At 38.7% G+C, this 23,308-nt stretch overlaps 1 protein-coding gene across 2 annotated transcripts in view; it reads right to left on the bottom strand.

Moving 5' to 3' along the window:
• The window catches only part of LOC134205379 (adenylate cyclase, germination specific), a 110,374-nt gene extending 104,962 nt beyond the window's left edge, over positions 1 to 5,412 (bottom strand). For both annotated transcript variants that reach the window (XM_062681748.1, XM_062681013.1), the window contains exon 1: positions 5,178 to 5,412. The gene's annotated coding sequence lies outside the window, so the exon portion shown is untranslated. The remainder of the gene's footprint in view (positions 1 to 5,177) is intronic.
• Between the last annotated feature and the right edge of the window lie 17,896 nt (positions 5,413 to 23,308).

Genomic DNA, 23,308 nt, shown 5'->3' on the forward strand with positions numbered 1-23,308 from the left:
GTTTATTGTTTATTGTTTATTGTTTATTGTTTATTGTTTATTATTTTATTGTTTTATTGCTTATTGTTTATTGTTTATTGTTTATTGTTTATTGTTTATTATTTATTGTTTATTGTTTGTTTATTGTTTATTTTATTGTTTATTGTTTATTGTTTATTGTTTATTGTTTATTGTTTATTGTTTATTGTTTATTGTTTATTGTTTATTGTTTATTGTTTATTGATTATTGTTTATTGTTTATTGCTTCTTCTTTCTTGGTTATTGTTTGTATTTATTATTTTATTGTCATTAATGTTTATTGAGTATTGTTTATTATTTATTGTTTATTGTTTTATTGTTTATTGTTTATTGTTTATTGTTTATTGTTTATTGATTATTATTAATTGTTTATTGTTTATTATTTATTGTTTATTGTTTTATTGTTTATTGTTTATTGTTTATTGTTTATTGTTTATTATTTATTGTTTATTGTTTATTGTTTATTGTTTATTGTTTATTATTGTTTATTGTTTATTGTTTATTGTTTATTGTTTATTGTTTATTATTTATTGTTTATTGTTTATTGATTATTATTAATTGTTTATTGTTTTATTGTTTATTGTTTATTGTTTATTGTTTATTGTTTATTGTTTTATTGTTTATTGTTTATTGTTTATTGTTTATTGTTTATTATTTTATTGTTTATTGTTTATTGTTTATTGTTTATTGTTTATTGTTTATTGTTTATTGTTCATTATTTATTGTTTATTGTTTATTGTTTATTGTTTTTGTTTATTGTTTATTGTTTATTGTTTATTGTTTATTGTTTATTGTTTATTGTTTATTGTTTATTGTTTATTGTTTATTGTTTATTGTTTATTGTTTATTGTTTATTGTTTATTGTTTATTGTTTATTGTTTATTGTTTATTGTTTATTGTTTATTGTTTATTGTTTATTGTTTATTGTTTATTGTTTATTGTTTATTGTTTATTGTTTATTATTTATTGTTTATTGTTTATTGTTTTATTGTTTATTGTTTATTGTTTATTGTTTATTGTTTATTGTTTATTGTTTATTGTTTATTGTTTATTGTTTATTGTTTATTGTTTATTGTTTATTGTTTATTGTTTATTGTTTATTGTTTATTGTTTATTGTTTATTGTTTATTGTTTATTGTTTATTGTTTATTGTTTATTGTTTATTGTTTATTGGTCTTCAAATACTCCTTATGGATTGCACTGCTTGGTCCAGATCCTGTACTGGGCCACTCACATTTTTGGTTCAAATAAAAATTAGTTCAATCAATGCTAGGGACACGGCAGGTATTTTCGTCCATCGTCATAGGGGCTAAAACCAACGAAAGCAACGTACATTTGCTAGAACTCCACTATAGCAGAACGTTTCTCCAGAGCTTACGATTTGGTACGCATGAATTTTACAAAAAAGGGTCTCTTTTATTGGTTTTCGAGACTATGACGAACAGACGAAAATACCTGCCGTGTCCCTATATGATGTCCTATATCGACGAAAGTAATAGCGTTTAATGTCAATTATTTCCATACGCGATTAAAGCCGTTTGCAACAGCCAAAAGAGGACACATCAGCTAATCGCTGATGCTTTTAATATGTCACCAGTCCCACTTATTCCTCTGAATATGATGATAATTTCCATAATGCCGCTCGTGAACCTCGTGGATGCACTACGCATTAGAGCGAATTTCTTCTTCCTGACTTCTAATTGTTACTTCATGTCTACGGATAGCCTTAGCTCCCTTGAGGCTATTCATTCATTGAGGATGGTACAGCACTCATTGTATTTCTTAGGCGAAATACAAAACAGTGCTTCATCGAATCGTTTTCACACTATCACCTTGGTATGGATGCCTTCACATTGCTCTATTCCAGGTAATCAGAAAGCGGACTCACTAGACAAGGTAGCCGCCTTTGATTTTTTGTTTCTTTCTTATACATTTATTGGAGAAGCTCAATCATTATTCATTATTCATTATTTTCCTTCGAATAAACAGCAATATTTGGGGCTGAAGCTAACAAGACTACGAAGTTGCCAGATCCGATTTATATGATTCGCACGTAACTATCAGCCCCTTGGACAGTACATAAGTTCCACTTGTAAAATAGACAAACCACCTCGTCTGTAAATCGTGAAACACCAACCAGTTTGTCTGTAGGCCAATTTTCATTTAAATCAGAACAGTTTTTACATAGATAGATTATCAAAAAGATTATTAGAAGTTTGCATGATCGAAGAGCATTCTAGCATTTGAAGAAAAATCCAGTAGAGTCGACGGATTGGATGAAAAAGAATAGCGTATTGAACAAAAACTGTAGGGACTAGTAACATACACAACAGCTTCATCCATTATTTCAATTGAATGTATTCATCTGCTCCAAACATTTCTTCGCATGACTGTAGCTTGACGGTAACAGTTTGATGCAGTCGAGCTGTTATGCCGCCGTTAAGATGTGGTTGTACGACGAAAGAACATGTCATACGTCATGCATTAACTAATAAAAAAAACGAGCAATGGGTAATGTTTTCAACATAACCGCGAGTAGACGTAGGACTTGTATAAACGTAGCGTATTTACATATAACTTCTAACTTTTGGGTCTATGGAGTTTGATTATAGTATTGATATTGGAAACGACAACCTGCGTAGAATTATTAGCAATTTGTTTATTCAAAACTTCTGGAAATAAAATTTATAATTGAATACATAATTAGAATTGCTTTGTTTCTAACTATTAAGACCTTATTTACTCAAGCAAATGTAGGGTATTTATTGATTTCTTATTTCTTTTCTCTAGTTATAAGATTTTCAAACTTGTGCAAAATGTGCTATTTTGAGGGAACTATCCCGTTTTCCAAACAAAGAAATACAGCATCAATTCGGTTACTTCTTTTTGCCAACATGCGTGCTTACTGCTGAAAAAAATTACAACAATAAGAAACAAGTCAAGGAGCAGTAACCCTACTAAAATAGAGGAGGTACTGTTAATACATCAACGAAAAAATGTTTATTGTTACGATTCCAAACTCCGAGTCTACGTCAAGTTTAATAATACAATTTCTCAGAAAATGAAAAACAAAGAATAAGATAAAGTTTATTTAAATATTCCTCTGGAAATTATGTTTTATGGACTTTTTTAAAACATTTACATGTAATACAGCGAAATTTTCTAATCTAAAATGGATATTAACAATATTGCTGATTGTGCATCTTTAATTGCTAATGCCTTCTGCAAATAAATGAAAGTAATTATTTTAATCAAATTTTTATTTTCATCAGCGCAGCAGATTTTTTTTTTTGCTGGGGAATCAGAACTGTTATAGTATAACCATGTTTTAATGTACGTGTCGTTTAGTATCAAGCATAACTTAACATATGGTCAGTCATATGACATGACCCGTACCCATCCTGGGATCATGTGGATTATGAAGCCAATCACTTTTCGTGGATGGGCAGACTAAATCTCTCTAATTTTCTTCTGCTTCATCCAGCACCGCTGCCCTCGCTGCCTAAGCGATGCGATGGGCGATTGCATCCATCGCAACCAACACCACTGCATCCGACCATCATCAAGCACAGAATGACAAAAAAATGCGCCCACTTCTTTCATGCATATTCGCAGACCCACCGGCAGTTCTACCGCTGGTGACTGCATGTTGTCGCTGTGTAGGTAAACAGCGAACGAACGAACGAAACAAAAAATGCGCAAGCAAAAAGCACGCCAGTACGCGCTGCTGTCACAAATTGTAATGACTCGCACACGGCACGCACTGTTTCTTTTATACACAAAGAAAATCTTCCGGTGGACCCGAAGGTCCGTGTTAGGAATGCAGGAAATTGGTTACATATGAAATTTTTACTGGCTTTGACAAGAATTGAAATTTTCAATAGTTTATCGTTAAAAATCTTAAGTTTCAATGAAATAGGCAAAATGGTGGAGAGTGTCCGAGTCTATTGATGTATAAATCTTAAAAATCCATCGAAAGATAAAGGCGCTAGTAACGTTCAAAATCTTCCCTTCCAGCGTAACGCTCCCGATTTCCAAAAATCTAAATGACACCCAGTATAGTAAAGAAAGACGTAAGTCCTACGTCAAAAATTTACCAATCTTCGCGAGAAATCTTTAACAAGGCGTTTACCGGAATGAACCTTTGCATCGCAATTTATTTGTAACAGCGCACTTTATATTCACTTGATATAGTCGATACGGCCTTTACAACATCCTCTCCCTTCGAAGGAAAAGCAGCGGTGCCAAACGGAAACCTGGTTCCGGCCGCCCGACGGTGGTGCACGATCGTAGAGTGTAGTCAAAGCTGAAGGAGAAAAACGTTGACTAGGTAGCCTTATCGTTCCACGCAATGGATTATGTACGAAAAAACTGTACAAAAATGCTGTTTTAAATACAGTGTTGACAATTAACGAGGGAAACTGTTCCGTTTTCCATCTCACTGAACATATATTCATCTCATCGCAAAACAGAGAAATACAGCACCAATCTTGTTGCTTCTTTCTGCTCACATGCGTGCTCACCGCCTTAAAAATCACAAAAATAAAAAACAAATCAAATTATTTTTCATTGCTTTGTTTTTTAATGGGATGGAAATGAGAGCTATGAGATGAAGTGCCAAACCGTTTCCCTACTACCTATCTATTTATCAACTCACGTTCACATATTCAGAAAGAGCAGAAAAAAGAATAAATTACAAGTTCTTTTTGTTGATGATAATCATAAAAAATTAAACCAATCTTGTTTTCTTTCCTTTATTTTTTTAACAGACTCCCATCTAAAATTCTAACATATTGCATTTCCAAATGAAGTTCTTATTCCTACAACAAAGGACGATTTTTCAGTTATAACCACCTACATTTTTTTCTGTTCGGGTGTGCCACTGCGACCAGTTATTAGATCTGTTGTAGCGAACCACCTACATAGTCTGATCCAACAAATAACGTTCAGTTACAAAAAATGCCAAATAAAATGTTCCCAATCCCGAGATTCAGGTTGGTCATTTCATGCAGAAGAAGTCCACCCAGACCATGCGTTTCCATTAAGCGCTCAAAGCTATTCACGTCGACCTCATCGCTTTGCCGTTAATTTATAGCTTTCCAAGAACGGCATTCAATTATTTTGAAATTTTCCAATTACCCCCGGCGCTATAATCATACCTCCTCTCTGTGCCAAAATTGATCCTTAACTGCGGCCGATATTGTAATCCGCTCCAGTCCACCGTATGACGGCTCAAGCCACGAATCACACTTCTGCCGACCCCTTTTTTTTATAATTGCACACAAGTTGTTATCCACAGGCAGCGGTTCACTCCAACCAACAAAACCAACCAAAACCAATGCGCCAGCAATGGTGGCCACTTCACGCGGATCCGAAAAAAGGATAATACCGAACGCGTCGAGCTCACGGACTGAACTGAATCTGCTGCGGCAAGCTGTTGATCGGAAAACCCACAATCCGCACTGGTGGAGCAGAGCTTTGCAGCAGCAGTCGCAGCAGTGTGCGGCCCCGCAGCTGGACTCCTCGTCAAAGCGTACGGCCATCTGCCTCCTCCTCCTCCCAGTAGACTAAATCCCCGAGTCAGACGACAGACAGTCGTCGACAGCTTCCTCGGTAAACCACCGACAGACCCGACCGGCGGTGTCTGTCTTTCGGAAGGCGAAACCTGCGTCCAAAAGTCCGTGAATAAGTTGCCTTTGGCGGTAAAAACAAGACATGCACCAACACCGATGAAGACACATGTGCTTGGATTAGGCTTTTTCTCGCGTTTGGGGGAACACAGTGGTGCTAAGTAGGGACAGAAACGGGGAGATATTTGCAGATGCGTTGAGTGAGAATGAAAGTGTCCATTTTTGAAACAGGTAATTGACTATACTGCCGTAATCTGGAAATGTGACGTAAATATCATTATCCAAAAATGCTGTTAACAAATAGCAAACATCGAGCTTTGGAACGGAAAAATGAAAAACATCCTAGGTTGTAATTTGGCGCCTGGGGCACTTTTTCAGTTTACACCAGTGATACATACAGTACGGCCCATGAAAAAAGCAAAAGATTTCATAGCTTATGTTTGTGTACATTGAAGAGTTATTACTCCTTCTAGGGAGGGTTAAGGATTAAAATGAAATAATAATAAAAAAGACTCTACGACACTACCCATAATCCCATTACCCATAATGCCATTACCCCGAAGGCCACTACCCCGAACGCCATTCCCCGAATGAGCCAGTACCCGGAATCAGTTATGATTTCAAGTTCATACTTCATTTCAATGTAAAAAAAAGTAGTTTTTCAAATATCATAATGTTAAAATAATAATAATAAACTTAGAAATCAAATTCAGTTGGACGTTTCTCATAGCCCACCTACGGAAGTGGCACACTAAGAAAAACTCTACCAAATAAATACTGCGTCTCATTCCCTAAAAAAAGTTTACCATACATATTAAGGGGAACTATTATTACATTTGATCAGCTAAATATAAGTTTGAATGAAATGATTTGCTGCAGTGAGATAATCTATATAATAAAAAATGAGTTGAGGTTTCTGTTGCCACGATTCAATTCGCGAAAAGATTCACAAAATAATGTATCCTAGGATTAGCAGTGCTTATATATGAAAAAGAAAGAACGGCACATTTAACTGGGACATGAAAGGTTGTGGTATACTTTGATGAGAAGGATGAAGTGAAATAGATCTAGAGTGAGGGAAACTGGACACACGTGTTCCCCGGGGGCACGTGAACACCCCCCATCTATTTTCTCGAAAACTAATTACATTTTTATACCACTGATATGTGTAAGAAGATCCGTTAGACAGATAATTGAATTTGAGTAGCTTTTGATGTTGGCTGCTTTATGTATATGGGTTTTAGAGAGGAATTATTATTGCAGGGGAGATGCGGTCAATATGTACCCCCTAAGCTAATCACTTAATTTAATAGTGATTTCCTCCGAAAACCTGTATTTTTGAAGTGTTTATCAATAATCTAACATATCAGTCATCATATGGTCCGAAAATTTCCATGTAAAGCCATCAATATTGCAACAAAGCGATTTATTCCAAAATTGAGAATTTCAATCCAAAATGAACGATGCTGGCAATATGCGCCACCCAAAAAAGATAATCAAAATATTCCAATATTTTCACCAAAATTTTCAAACTCTTCTGCACAAGATTAGTGTCAACTCTATCATTTCAGTAAGTCAATGTCGCACCTACCTACCTGGATACCTGGTAGGCTAGAGCGTCGATACGCCTATGTCTGGCGTAGTCAATGTCGCACACTGATAGTAATAAGTAGAAGATATTTTTTGTATCTGAAGAAAAAGCATTGAGTACATAAAAGCCAAAATTGCGCTGGAATGATCAAAAATAATATTTTATTTTTAAATTTTTAATACAGAGTTTTTAACTGAGTTTTTTTTATTTGACGGCTTACAAATGTTTTTGGCTTCATCTGCCTCCGATTTCGAGACAAATTTTAGGATATAAGCCAAGAAAAGGTGGTGGCGCATTTTATCCAACCGGTGCATTTTATACATACTTCCCCTAGCAGCGTTCTCAATCGTTTTTTTCTGCAAAGGAAGAATTTTAATAACTATGAATATTGGTGTGGATAAGAAACGCCTTTCATCCTAAACTATACTATGATATATTAACTGCGAGTCTATGGTGCATGCGGTTCAGCAAACCATCATACGGCAGGTCTTCTTTTTGTTAATCTTTTGTTTATTTAGAAGGGTCATATTTGCCGTGAAGCACTACGGAGCCGAAATCAGGTTTAACAATACACTTCTCGGACCCGGAGATGTTCAGTTAGCTCAGATCTGAGGCCACGATGCTCCTCGGTTTTCTGACGAATTAATGTTAAAAATTCATCGAAGGTGATTTTCCGATCGTAAATATAAAACACTCAAAGCTTTCCTTATCCCGTTTAAAAGATACGCTGAGTGCTTCATTAACCGAACAGCCTTTAAGGAACTTAGACTGTCGGTGAAGATGAAGAAGTGGTCAGGAGGTAGGGATGCGATTTGCTCGAGTGAATAGTGTATAGCTGCTAGCTCAGCAGTATACACTGAACTAGGCTCTTTGAGCTTAAAGTAGACGTCATGAAAAACGTTGAAAACACCGAAACCAGTGGAGTCATCCATTTTTGACCCGTCTGTAAAATAAACTTCTCTCCTCGCTGACGTGCCCGTATTTGCTTGCAAATAATGGAGGTAAGATCTCCACACGAAGGAAGTCTGGTATTCCATGAACCTCCTGCTTCATGGACAGATAAAAATCAGAAGGGTTATGTACAAGACACAACCGCCCAACGTAAACTACGTAAGGCAGTTTTGTTCATTAAGGATTGTAGTGCCATCATGCATGAATATTTTTAGAAAATTCATTTGATTACTTATGTCACTGGTGTCGAACAAAACTAGCGTATCTTAAGATATTAAAATTGTTGGATACGACAATTGTTAAAAAAATTTACTATAAAAAAACAAATTTATTCCTCAGTGGTAATGATGCCTTCCTTGGATCCGAATTGCCTACATTTGGGTTTTGAAGCATTTGATGAAATATTTCAATAGAAGAAGCCCTAGGGGAGCATCCTCTTTTTCGTTTACAACATTTGTTATTCAGAAACATTCCAATCATAGGCATATCTTGTTTTTCGTGCATCATTAGAAATTATAAAATGTCAATCATGTACCAAAACCCAATTAATTTGGTTGTGATGCGCGCGAGTAGTAAACGTTGCGGACGGGAAAAGAGGGTGTGTGTGTAATTACAATCTAACTCCCACTGTCTGGCAGTGTGACCAGTGTTGGTTAAATCTCAAAATCTCAAATCTCATCGGCGATTCAAACCACCAGTCAAATCCCATCAGAATCATGGCCCAGAGATTTGCTCATGATTCGAATCGCAATTTGCATCATTGCATAATATTTACGTGTTCTTCATTGTTGAATGCAATGAATTAACCTTTTTTTTCGTCTAAAACAATGACTAATAATTGCATATATAAACAAAACATGCGCCTCGATTGCGTTTTGACGCTTTTTAGAACGAAATCATATTTCGGTGAGTGAGCGAAGCGATGCGATTCTGGCCGAGAAACTCAAGCGCGATGCTCCCCCTACAGAATCGCAGGCGAGTTAGCTCGTGCATGAAACCTCGATGATTCAGATTTGAGTATGATTCTACCAACACTGAATGTCACCATGGATAAAATATTCGTGCAACCATTTTATTAATATCATTGCAATACTTTTTAATCAGGGAGCAAGAAGGTGATAGCTCAATTGTAACTCATATAGCCCGTTTCAAGAACGTATGCGAAGCTTTTGTCGTGTACAATAAGTAAAGCATGTTTGCACCCACATATTATAAAAATATCTTAAGTACACTTACACTTCCTGAATCAAAGATAAATCCTTCTGATTCAGGCGCGCTTTTGATTGGACAAAATAATATTAGGCCGATATAAATATTTTTTTTTTAAATATGCCCCCCTCCCTTCGGATTGTTTTGCTCAAAAATAACAATTTGAGGGGCAACAAAAAAAAAATCCGGTAAATTTTGAGAACTTTCAAAACATTCTTTAACAATTTTACATATTTATTTTTTACTAGCAGACCCGACGAACTTTGTGTCGCCTAAAATTAATTTATTCTCGAGTTATGCAGACATTTTTGGTTCATTTGTATGGGAGCCCCCCTTTCCAGAAGGGGGAGGCGTTGCAAACCACTACAGAAACATATCTTCTCTTCCAAAACCTCCACACGCCAGATTTGTTTCCATTTGCTTGATCTCGAGTTATGATGAAATTGGTGTTTCATTTGTATAGGAGCCAAGTTTCAAAGAGGAGAGGGGTCTCGAACCATCTTAAGAACCTTCCCCGGCCCCAAAAACCTCTGCATTCAAATTTTCACGCCGCTCGATTCAGTAGAAGAAGAAGATTACCCCCTCCCTCTTGACTTTGCGGAGACCAGTAGACCTTGACCTTGCGTAGACCATAATTTTTAATAAATATGTGTAATGGCCTTATTAGTTTTCAGTTTGCAAAAAAAATGCTTAACATTTTTCCAAAGTCGTTTTTAATATAAACATGTTTGTGCAATTACATTGCGATGATTGCATTACTAGCAAGGGTATTGACATTGATAACAATTGATCGTCTCATGCCTGCACAAACATGCCCCTATCTGCATCACTTTTTATACACCATGCACTACATTACGCATTTTTGTTACATTTGTTTCGACCGCGGTAGAGGTGTGCGCCGCCGCGCCACGCCGCCGCCGCCGACGGTTTTTGGCACGCCGCCGCCGCCGGTATTTTTGCATCGGCGCGCCGCCGTTTAAAATTTTGTCACGCCGCTGACCTATATTTTTCCACGCCGATTCAAATTTGAAGAAGTCCGCAAAATTATCTGTGGAAATTTCGAAGAATCAGTCGAATTTCCGTAGAATTGTCCGAATGATCCCCACATCATCACGTTGGAACCCCAGAGAATTTTTTGTGAAAATACAAATGATTTCCTTGAGAATTACCGTTGAAATTACGAAAACCTCTCCGTAAAAACTTAAAAAAAACTGTGAGTGGTTTTCCGAAGATTTTCTCGCTGAAATAGAATTTTTGTCGTTTGGCAGAAAGTAATTTGGCCGAAAGTTGTTAGGCCGAATATGTAGTTTGACCAAGCACATCATTTGATCGAAGTCCATCTAGCCCAAAGTCATTTGGTCGAAAATGTCATTTGGTCGACGACCCTTTCCTGTTTTAAATGTTTTCCAATGGAACTTTTGAAGAATTTCTTATGGACAATACAAAGAACCGTAGAAATCCAAAGTCCTTCCGGAAAAAAATCGTTGAAATACTAAACATTTTCCGTGAAAATTCGAAAATTTCACTTATAAATTCTGAATGTTAGTGGAACAAGGTGTCTACTCAACTGTAAAAACAAAATTCCCTGATTTTTCCAGTTTTTTCAGGTACTCTACATTAATTTTGTGGTAAAAACATACGTGCCATATACAGATTTTTACAGCAAAATAATCAATTCAAACAAGTCAAACGAAACACGTTTCTCAAAAAAAATTATTGGTGGCCTCACAACATTTTTTTCGTCATCTTTTTCTTCTTATTAGTAGAGGTTGCATATCCCACTAGCACATTGCCACCTCGCAGTTTAGTGTTAAGTAAGCACTTCCACTGTTATTAAATGCACGGTTTATCTAAGCCGGGTTACCATTTTTCATTCATATGACGTGAGGCCAAAACGATGATAAATTTTAATACCCAGGGATGTCAAAAAAATCCAACCCGAAAATTGTCTAGGCCTGATCGGGAATCGAACCCAGCCCCCTTCTGCATGGTTTTTCTTTATGGCCCTGACTCGTAAATCAGTTCATCCAGAAATTGCTTCAATCATTCAATCAAAAATTCCTTCAGCTATTCCTTCGAAAATTCCTCCAGGAAATGAAATAGTAAATTCCTTCAAAGAGACATTCCAAGAATTGCTTCAAAAAAATTTCCCTCAGGAATTCCTTCGGAACTTCCTACAGAATTCCATAAAAAAAATCTTTTAGGGTATCCTTCGTAAAATACTTTGGAGATTTTTGCAGATATTCTTCTCAAATATCTTCGAAAATTCGATCGATTTTAATTATTAATTTCTTTAGAGAAACTTTAGTTAACTTTTCCAAGAATTGTTCCGGAAATTTGTTTGAGACTTTCTTCAAGAATTACTTCAGAACTTCGTACGGATATTCCTTCAGAAAATCATTTGACGATTCGTTTGTAAACTCTTTTACGAGTTCCTTTAGCACATTCCTCGGAAATTTGATTGTCTTTATTAATATGGAACTATGACTTGGTATTTTTTGCACATACAATACAAAATCGCAGTTTTTATTATGATTTATGGAAGTACATAAGAAATAAACCCATTGGGTTAACTCAAAAGTGACAAAAAGTCAAATGGGACTTTTATGCGATTGGGGGCAGTATTGTGCTCAAACATTGCAGCCAAAAAACCGGTGGTATAAGTATCAAACCGATGTTGTTGATGCAACTAATCATACACTACAACATGATAGATAGCATATGCCAAGTTAAGTTTATTGAAGCGAAATAATTTTAAATGGCGACATAGTTATAATGGTTACAGCGCTACTAGCGTTTACGTACTGGGAATACATTCGGAAAATGCTCCGGTTTTTATTTTGAAATCCTTGGGGATTTTTTTAGGAATTCATTCGAAAATTTATTTACGAAAACTAAAACACCTTAAGGAATTGTTCTGGATATTCTTAGGAAAATTCCTTTAGAGGTTCCTTCGAAAATTCCTTTACGAATTTCTTTGAAAATTTTAATAAACTCCTTCAGGAATTTGTTTGGAAATTATTTCTAGAATTACTAGAGGAGATTATTTTCGATATTTGTTTTGAGGAATTCCTCCAGTAACTTCTCCGTTAATTTTGTCCGTCATTTCTAGAGAGCTTCTCTTCTACAAATTCCTTTGAACATTCGGAAAATGTTTTCGAAATTCCTTCGGGAATCTATTTATAAATTCATTTTGGAATCCTTCTGAGAAATTCTTTATTTTTTTTAAAGAATAAGTTCGAGAATACCTTTAGTAGATCTTTTGAAAATTCTTTTGGGAATTCCTTTGAAAATCCTTACGATATTCCATCCAAAAATTCCTCAAGCAGAAATCCTTCACAATTTCCTTTAGTTTTTTTTTCTTGATAATCTCTTTATGTTCTACCGCGGGAATTCTTTAAAAAAATCCTTTCAAAAATTCCTCCTGAATTACCTTTAGAAATTCCTCCAGGAATTCATTCGGGGACTTATCTTGGAAATTCGACCCATACGTGTTCAATTCTTAAATTGTTTAATTTTTTTTCATATTTGAAAACTCCCTGATTGTGTCAGAAATTCTCTGATAATTCCAGCATTTTTCTAGGTAGTAGTCACCCTGTGGAAATTCTGGAAAATTCCTCGTGAAAATTCCGAAAAACTTTCCATAGAAATTTAAAAAAAAATCTCGTACCAATTAGAATAAATTTCCTACGAAAACTCCTAACAATTTCCATTGAAATTGATTTTTTTTCTCATTTTGAAAAATTTCCCGCAAAAAAATTCTGGTGAAAACTCCAGCGAGCTTCCCGTAAAAACTCCTTAGAGTCTCCCGCGGATGTTCCGAAAAATGTTCAGTGTAAATTTGACAAAATATTTTGTTGAGTATTCTGGAGTACAAAATTTAGACCAATTTCTCATGCAAATTCTGAAAAGTTTCTCATGCAAATTTTGAATTATTTTCCCCTGAAATTCCAAACAATTTTCCTTGGGAATTACAAAGAGCTGCAAAGTAGTTCCTGTGGAAAATTTGAAAATAATTAACAATGAAAAAAAAATCTGAAAAAGATGCCTCCGTTGATGTCGAAATGTTGATGATAAAATCATCCCGAAAAAATGAAAAAAAAAAAAAAAATTCGAGAACGATATAAAAAAATCACCACGCCGATTCACGCCGCCGCCGCCGCCGGTTAAAATGGCTTTCGGCGTGACGCCGAAAACGCCGCCGCCGCCGACCAAAATTCTGACAAACGCCGCCGCCGTCGATTTTCGGACCGGCGCACACCTCTAGACCGCGGTCACTGGTCCGGCTCCATTGTTCTACCTTTTGTGCGAAACACCGCACAAAAAGCAGAGTCCAAAAGCCAACCGCACTGAACGGCGACGACCGAAACGAGCCTCTTGCGGACAAGAAAAGAGGGTGCTGCCAAAATGATCCGATACCCTATTTTAACGTTCATGACCCAAAGTTTCAATGTAATTGACAAATTGGTGGAGAATTTCCGAGTCGATTGATATATAAATCTAAAAAATCCATCGGAAGATAAAGGCGCCATTAAAGTTCAAAATCTTACATGATTTCGTGACGGTCTCGAATTTGGAAATTTTCATTTGTCACCCTGTATCCGAGTCTTCCCCTTAGACGTAGTTTACGTCAAAAGTAAAAGAGGAGCTGTAAGAGTTTAAGAAGATAGCTACTAGGTTGGGTCTGGTAAATTGGAACGCTTGCTCACTCAAGAGCAAAATCGTCTAGCTCATTCCTTCCGATTTCCTTCAGGAGACGGAGATTGACCAGACTTTCATCACCGAAACCCACCTGAAGCTCGAGGTAAACCGGGTTTTAGCCTGGTGAGGTTCGATCGAACAAGCTCCAGATGGGGAGGGGTGGCAATCGCCTTGCGGTCGCCCAACATCGCCTCCGCCTGCTGCCGGATTTCAAGCTCAAAATCATCGAAGCCATTGGAGTGGAAGTCGGCGACAGGGGCAGTTCATCATCGCTGGAGATCTGAACGCAAAGCACCAATCGTGGGGAAACACCGTCTTCACCGGCACCGAATCCGGACAAACTTTCTTTGCGAAGTCGAGTATCCACCGCGACGAGCTTTCACGATCTTTGTTTACGGACGACGCGTTGCGCATTACAAACCGTCAACAAAAATGCGCCAGTATCCGCGTTTCATCACTTTTACCAGTTTCTTGAACTGAATCTCGAGCGCGATGTACCGTTTGTGAAGCTTCTACTTTCCTGGCACGTAGGCCGAGCTAGGAAAGGATATAGTCAAGCTCACTCGGTGGCAGGGGCAGTTCATCATCGCTGGAGATCTGAATGCAAAGCACCAATCGTGGGGAAACACCGTCTCAAACCGAAACGGAGTCGTCTGGTCCAACGCCCAGTTGAAGGGCCACTACACCATCCTAAGCCCTGACAGCCCTACCTGGTTGAGACGGCCCGGGGCCCATGCAACACTCGACATCTTTATCACGAACATGAACGTTCACGTCTCCCAGCCAGTCGTCTTCCAGGAACTCAGCTCGGACCACTATCCGGTGGTGGCGGAAGTTTGAACTTCAGTGAATCGGTACGAGCTAACCCGGCGAAACTACCACCAAGTCGACTGGGGTCGGTTTCAACGGTGCGTGGACGAGAACATCGATTACCAGCAGCACCCGGTGTCATCCGAAGACGTCGACGAGCAGCTGCACGCCATCCTAGCCCGCGCTCTCCCTAGCCCGCGAGCAGAATGTACCAAAGGCTCATCAGGTAAGCAACACCCTGACCATTGATACACTCACCAAAGAGTTGATCCGTCTGCGAAATGTCACTCTCAGGCAGTACCAACGAACTGGGCTGCCTGCGCTTAAGTCCCGGTGCAATCGCATGACTAAAATTAACCAGGCCAAAATGGTGGACCTCAGAAATAGTGATTTTTCCAATAAGATCCGCGCTCTCCCAGACTGAGCTAAGCCGTTCTGGAAGTAGACCAAAATTCTAAAATCCAAGCCTTGGTCCATTCCACCTTTGATCCCACTAGACAACAATGACTCCAAGAGAAGGCAGCCGAAATAGGTCGCCATTTCGTCAGCTCACACTATCTTGGACAAAACATCATCAATCCACATGAAGCAGCCGTTAGCGAGGTTGCGAACAAGATCCATCTGACTCCAAACGATTTTTCAGAGGAGTTGGAGATCTCAGCTAGTGAACTGACGACCTATATAAAATCATCGAAAAACATGAAGGCCCTAGGCTTCGACAGCATCCTAAATCTCGAGCTCAAACATATGAGTGCTCCATTCTTTGAGCATCTTTCGCTGTTCTTCAATCAATGTATGCGACTCAGCTACTTCCCATCGTCCTGGAAGTCTGCAAAAGTCATTCCCATCAGGAAGCCTGGGAAGGATTCTTCCTCTCCAAAAAGCTAACGTCCCATCAATCTTCTCTCAGAGTTATCCAAGCTGTTTGGAAAAGCAATTCACCACCGTCTACTCGAGTCTGCCGAACAACATAACATCTTGCGCGATGAGCAGTTTGGTTTCCGACGTGGTCGATCAACCGTAAACCAACTGACCCGAGTCACCAACGTTCGCAGACGGAACAAGCATGTCTCTCACACATCCGTCATGTCCTTACTTGATATCGAGAAGGCATTCGACAAAGTATGGCATAATGGTCTGGTGTACAAACTACATCGCTACAACCTTCCGAGCTACCTAGTGAAAACCATCCGCAACTATCTGTCGGCTAGGACATTCCGGGTCTCAATCAGCGGAGCGAGTTCGAACGCGCGCGCCATCGTCGCAGGCGTCCCGCAAGGTAGTATCCTCGGGCCCCTGCTGTTCAACCTGTTCACCTCCGACATGCCAGAACCTCAAGAAGGCGGCACTTTGTCACTGTTCGCAGATGACACCTCTATCGTCTACAGGGGACGATTCATACGAGCGCTCGTGGCAAAACTCCAACGAGGCCTGGATGTCCTGACAGATTATTTCACCAGCTGGAAGATCTGTATCAACGCGGCGAAGACCCAGACCATCATCTTCCCCCACTCGAAATCCCCCAGGCTTGTTCCGGCTGAGGACTGCAAAATCATCCTCAATGGCACGACAGTGGAATGGGCCAATGAGGCCGACTACCTTGGCTTGACCCTCGACAGCAAGCTTATTCTCCGGCAACAGGTTGACAAGACGGTGACGAAGTGTAACGTTTTGTTGAAACTACTGTACTTTTTGATCAACCGCCGGTCGTCATTGTCACTGAAGAATAGGCTTGCTGTCTACAAGCAAATCATCCTCTCCGTGATCGAATACGACATGCCGGTCTGGAAGAGCTGCACAAAAACTCATCACCTCAAACTCCAAAGAGTGCAGAACAAATTCCTGAGGATGATCCTCAACACCCCTCCCAGGACACGAACTTCTGAGCTCCACCGTCTGGCCGGGATTTGAGTGAGTGTTTGGTGAGTGCATATATCGGTTTAGGGATCGTTGCTTAACGTCAGAACGGCAGGCTATCCGGGATTTGTTTCTCAACTAGGTTATCAAATTATAGATATATTGAATAGTTAGGTAAGTTATCAAATTAACAAATTTGAAACTATCAGAGCTCCATGCGAGCCGGAATGTACATTAGAATAACGAATTGCATTAAAAATATTATTCTTGAACGAAACTTAAAAGTGAAAGCTAAAGATGAGTGCTTAAAGGCAGTAACACACAAAAACAAAAATGAAAATAAAAATTAATTTCACTACTAGGTACTTGGTTTTATGAGACTCTTCAAGATAATCATAACACCACTGATAAGTTTGAAAAGTGTTTGATATTTGTGAATTTATTACAACATTAATAATAATTTTGAAGATGGTTAAAAGCGCATAAGTAAAGATAATCTCGAAGTATTCAACAAAACTATAATAAAACTGTTAAAAAAATAACCAAAACTTTTTCCAGGATAAAACAACAAATTTTGCTGTAGACTGTGCCCAAGCCACTGTGTACTGTGCAGCTTGTGGCAGCAAGCGAGGATGGATGTTTTATTATTATACCATAAGAAATGATTATTCGTACAGTCCTTTTCTGGTTAATGCTTTCTTATTGGTGAGCGTCTTCTAAAATGCACCACTAAATCAAAGTATAAGTACTTACTTGGCATAGCTGTTTAATACTCAAAGTATTATCGTTAAATTTCGGACACACAACTTCCCACTTTTTTTTTTAATTTTAACAAACCACTTATACGAACCAGCTAAATCTTTCGCTGAGTGTCCGGAATATAACGCGGACAAGCTTTATTCTAAACTGAAAACAAATATTAATGCCATACAATCAAGTATTATGCAAGAGTCAAGTGAATTGGCGAATTTAGTTGTCCGCCTACGATCCAAGAATTGGCGCGCAAAACATGCTACAACAAATTTGACTAAGGCGGTGGGTCTTGGCTTTACGGACGACGAAACGAGCAAATGAATGGGAAAAGCGAGGGTAACTTTATGGTCCGGGCTTTGAATTCTGTTTTATCTCCTTTTATTTGTGTGCGGAAGTTAGAAAGATAAAGTTCAAGAGACTTCCAAATTAAACTATATAGCATCGCAACGCAAGGAACAATCATTTATATCGTTTAGGGACCATTATCCCGTCCTACAAAGGATCTAATTTCTCAACAGATTATCACTCATCTAAATCTATGATTTACACAGTACTGCAGTATACTATGGGGAAATGGGAGGATATTGCTTGTAGCATTCTGAATGACTCTTAACACGCAATTCTTGTTACAGATCCGTTACGATGGCACAGATTTTACGCATTCCGGATGCTGGATTTTATTTGATAGCAGACTTGTTTCTTTGAAGTTTATAAGATAAAAACGGAATATAGCAATAAGAAGTTTTGAGATAAATTGCTCATGATATCGTTTAAAATTATTTCAAAAATTAATCACCCTTACCCTACTTCAAAAGTTATTCCAGAAGAAAAATTCTTCAGTGAATCACGCAATTACCTAGCCTCGCATAAGAGTGATGTAAATTTAATGAATTCAAAGAACATGCCCTGCTTTGGCGCTCAGTTGAAATAGCAATCAAGTTAATCTCTGTCCGGTTCATCCTATCTCAGTCCAACATTGATTTATTTTGGACTAGCTTTATGTACCCGGCCTTGCTCGGAATTGCCAGTTTGATTCGCAGTTTTTTTTTCACAATCGGAAAATGAATAAACCAATTGGTCAACAGGATAATTGCGTTTTCTTATCGATACTTCATCATTTGATCAGAAGAAGGCAGATTTCATTTGAAAACATTGACTGGTTTTGAAGAAGGGAGCAAACCCATAATCGCCATATTCCGGGCAAACGTTTATTTCTAAAGAAGGAAAAACAGCCACCGATGCCTTATTCCGGGCAAACGTCTATTTTTAAAGAAGGGATCACATTCACCATCCAGAAGGAAACACATTAATCATTGCTTGTCACTGGGCAACCATAATTTCGATAAATGGTTAAATTGATCGATAACTAAACAATACAATAATGGGTTCAGAAGTTAGGCTGGAGCATACACACAAACATACAAACATTGAGTTTTATATATCTCGGTACTTATTCAAAAGGACGTATGTGATTTTGTAAACAAAGATGCATACGTCGATTTGTCAAATATGATGGCACTCCTACGCAAACCAACACAACGAACATGTAGCCGAAACCTCCCCTACCTGTATGTGGCGATGGTTTGCGTGGGAGTGCTATCAGATTGCAGAAATCAACGTTTAAATTTTTGTTTACAAAATCACATACGTCACATACGTTGAATAAGTATCCGAGATATATAGATAGCTAATAGCTATATGTATTCGGCTTTGCTAGGGACTGAAAAGTAAATTATTCAATTAAAATGTCCAATGCTGTAGCACAAAACCCACAGAGGTAGATCTACCGCTCATAGAATTGTTCCTTTGTATCAATCTATTTTTATATATTTGTTTGGCCCTTCTACCTTTTCAATAAACATCTTCCAAAAATAGAGAATAAGTGTACCAAATCTGGTTGTAATTTATCCTGGGAGTTACACTGAATTGCTCATTTTTTAAAGACAACCCCTTCCCCATAACTTCCCTTTTTCCACAATGACTCTCCCCCCTCCTTTGTTATCTTCTCCTTGGGATAGAAAATGTGTACACCAATTTTGGTTGAAATCGGTCCTGGGAGTTAGGTGTTACACTGAATTGCTCTTTTCTAAATACAACCCTTCCCCTTACCATCCCTTTTTCCCAATGATCATACCACCCTTTGTTATTTTCTCCTTAGGATAGAGAATGTGTGTACCAAATTTGGATGAAATCGGTCCAGGGGTTCAAAAGATACACTGAATTGCTTGTTTTCTGAACAATACCCTCCCCCAGCCCCTCCCTCTTTACCAAATTACACTTCCATATGATCGACTACTCTTAGTGAATATGTGTACAAAATTTGGTTGATATGGGTACTGGGGTTGGGAGTTACACTGAATTGCTCGTTTTATAAAGACAACCCCTCCCCCATACCCTCCCTTTTTTACAATGACCGCCCCACCCGCTTTGTTATCTTTTGTTTAGGGTAGAGAATGTTTTGTATCAAATTTGGTTGAAATCAGTGCAGGGGTTCAGAATTTACTCTGAATTACCCGTTTTCTGAACCATACCCTCCCTCCAGACCCTCCCCTTTCAAAGATTACACTCTCATATGGTTGTCTCCTTATATTGGATATGTGTACAAAATTTGATTGAAATCGGCCCTAGGAGATGCAAGTTACACATAATTGTTCGTTTTCTAAACAAAACCCCTCCCCCTTTTCTAAATGACCCTCCCACCCCCTTTGTCAACTTCCCCTGAGGATAGAGAACGTGTGTACCAAATTTGGTTGAATTCGGCCAAGTGGTTCAGAAGTAGTTAGCGAACATACATACATAGATTGATTTTTATATATATAGATTTAAGATTTATTTTGTATCTCGCATTCACTATAATCCAATGCTTGCTTTCCTTAATTACATTAAGGAGCCCCAGAAACAGCCCAGGTCAACGATCCGGAGCCTTTCTTTCTAACTTCGGATGAAGCAATCAACTGGCAAAACCGATCAAACGGTAACCTGACACATACCTCGCTACGCACGCCAAGGTGTGGGCGGGACGCTCGAAGGCAACGACGACGCGTGGACCACTCCTCGGAATTTCCGCCCAGGGCATCACCGCACGGTGTGGCGGCAAAGATGGATGCTTCGCAACATCAATCGGACAGCTCATTAATGGCGAATGTGGTCGACGGCTGTGGGGCAACTGTACTGAGCGAAATCAACAGGAAAGTCGAAACCATGTCCCGTTTTCGGGTTTATTCTCGTCCGGTGCACGGTGGGACGGGAAATGGACCAATCGCGACCAGAACAACTCGTTTTTTTTCTCACCTTTTTCTATATATTTTTTCCGTGATTATATGGAAGAAACAAATGATTTCATTATTATGATTATTCACATTAGGGAATTTTGTGATTTTCGTAGCCACCTTTCTAGTGAAGTCTGCTCATTTTTTGCTCTAGCTGCAAAAAACAATGTTTAAAACATGTTTATTGTTTATGATACTTTAACGCGTGCTACTTTCACAGGACCAAATATTGACTAAAGCGTGTTGATGCCTTCGAAGCATATTTTGTCGCTTTTGTACATAAAGCCATCCTATTGTGCTTTGGTTGGACGAAACCATCGTGAAGGTTAGTGGCAATAAGAAAACGGAGGGTAATGGGAAGACGGCAGACCGGAAAAAAGACACGCGTTAAATCAATCCCCCGGCGTGGCTCGATTTACATCTCAAGGTCATCAAATTTGATAGTGCGTGGCAGAGCAATAATATTTCATCGCTGATCTACGTGCCGGCTGCTCTTCCCTCCTGCACTCCCTGGCCCGACGGAGGTTTGAAGTGGATGTAGTATCATCAGTATGAGGACATTAGAGCTGGTACGATTGAGTGAGAAAATGAGGAGAAATTTCAAATGGAACGGCACAATTGCGACGTTATATTATTAGCCGATTGTAGCACAGATAAAACGACGTAAAAGAATACAATTTATTTTTGTTTGGTGAGATTTTACCCAACCTGGGTATTAAGGTGGCTCAAAAAACACTTTTTCAATTTTTTTATGATACTCATTCAGGTCTTGTAGAATTAAATACAGAATGTTATGGTGAAAACCTTCTCACGGTTAGTTTATTAGAATTTATTAGGCAAAGATATGCTGTATTAACTACCTTTGCCTACCTTTGGGCATTTTTCCAGAATAGAGCACGCTTTATTAACAAGCGAAGTTGTTACACGATGCTGGAAGGGTAGGTATCCAGATTTGACGAGCATTGGGGGGTATGGGTGTCGTTCGGAAGCCTCTGGAGGCTAGTCGAATGATTTGTTTGTAGATGGGCGTAAGATTTATGAAGTTATCTTTTTTCATAACCTCTGCTCCGTAGAGAAGCTTGGAAACAATTGTTGCTTCACCTTTGTACAGTAGGGTGTAGTATTCAGAGCAAGCGGCTAATGATTTTTCAATTAATGAGTAAAATGCATTGATACTACGTCGAACTACGTCTGTGACCACTTTGCAAATGCGAAGCAGGATTCCAAGACATTTTGTGTTCATTCCATAGACGTAGGACTACGGCTGTGTATTCTATAGAGGAGTACACTTTGCAAATGTGAAGGACTCCGAGGCATTCTCGTGTTTATTCCGGAGCGAGTAGAACTCCGAGGCATGTTGGAGTAGGGCTTCGTCTGTGTATTCAAAAGAAGAGTACACTTTGAAAATGCAAAGCAGGACTCCAAGGCATTTTATCTTCATCCCGGAGCGGGTAAACATCAGAGACATTTTGACGTAGGACTGCATCTGGGTATTCTAAAGAGGAGTACTTTTTGCGAATGCATGGCAAGATCCCGTGACATTTTTTGTTTCTTTTTCGGAGCGAGTAGAACTTCGAGACATGTTGACGCTGGACTACGTCTGTGTATTATGTGGAGTACACTTTGTGAATGCGAGCCGACCTTCGAGGCATTTTCGTGTTTATTCTGAAGCGAGTAGAACGCCGAAGCATATTGACGTAGGACTACGTCTGGGTATTCTATAGAGAACCACACTCTGCGAATACAGAGCATGACTCCGAGAAAAAAATGTTTATTCCATTTTCTGTTCATTCCGGAGCGAGTAAAAATCCGAGGCATTTTGACGTAGAAATACGTCTGTGTATTCCATGGAAGAATACACTTTGCGAATGCGAAGGACTCCAAAGCATTTTTGGTTATTCCGGAGCGAGTAGAACTCCAAGGCATTTTGAGGTAGGACATCGTTTGTGTATTCTATAGAAGAGTATACTTTGCGAATGCAGAGCAGGACTCCGCTGCAACTCCAAGACATGTTCGTCTGGGTATTCTATAGAAGGACGTAGGATTACGTCTGTGGCTTCTATGAAGGAATGGACTCCGAGGCGTTTTTTTATTTATTCCAGAGAGGTTAAACTCCAAAGAATGTTGACGTAGGACTACGTTTGCAAGTTCTATAGAGGATTGCTCTTTGCGAGTACCGAGCAGGACTCCGAGGCATTTTTTTTGTTTATTCCGGAACGAGCAGGTTTCCGAGGCATTTTTTTATTCCGGAACAAGCGGGTTTCCGAGGTATTTTTTTGTTTATTCCGGAGTGAGCAGGTCTCCGAGGCATTTTATTTTGTGAATGCGAGCAGACCTTCGAGGCATTTTTTTTGTTTATTCCGGAACAAGCGGGTTTCCGAGGTATTTTTTTGTTTATTCCGGAGCGAGCAGGTCTCCGAGACATTTCATTTTGTGAATGCGAGCCGACCTTCGAGGCATCGTGTTTATTCTGAAGCGAGTAGAACGCCGAAGCATATTGACGTAGGACTACGTCTGTG

Source organism: Armigeres subalbatus, chromosome 1 (genome assembly GCF_024139115.2).
Source record: "Armigeres subalbatus isolate Guangzhou_Male chromosome 1, GZ_Asu_2, whole genome shotgun sequence".
In the NCBI taxonomy this organism is placed as follows: domain Eukaryota; kingdom Metazoa; phylum Arthropoda; class Insecta; order Diptera; family Culicidae; genus Armigeres; species Armigeres subalbatus.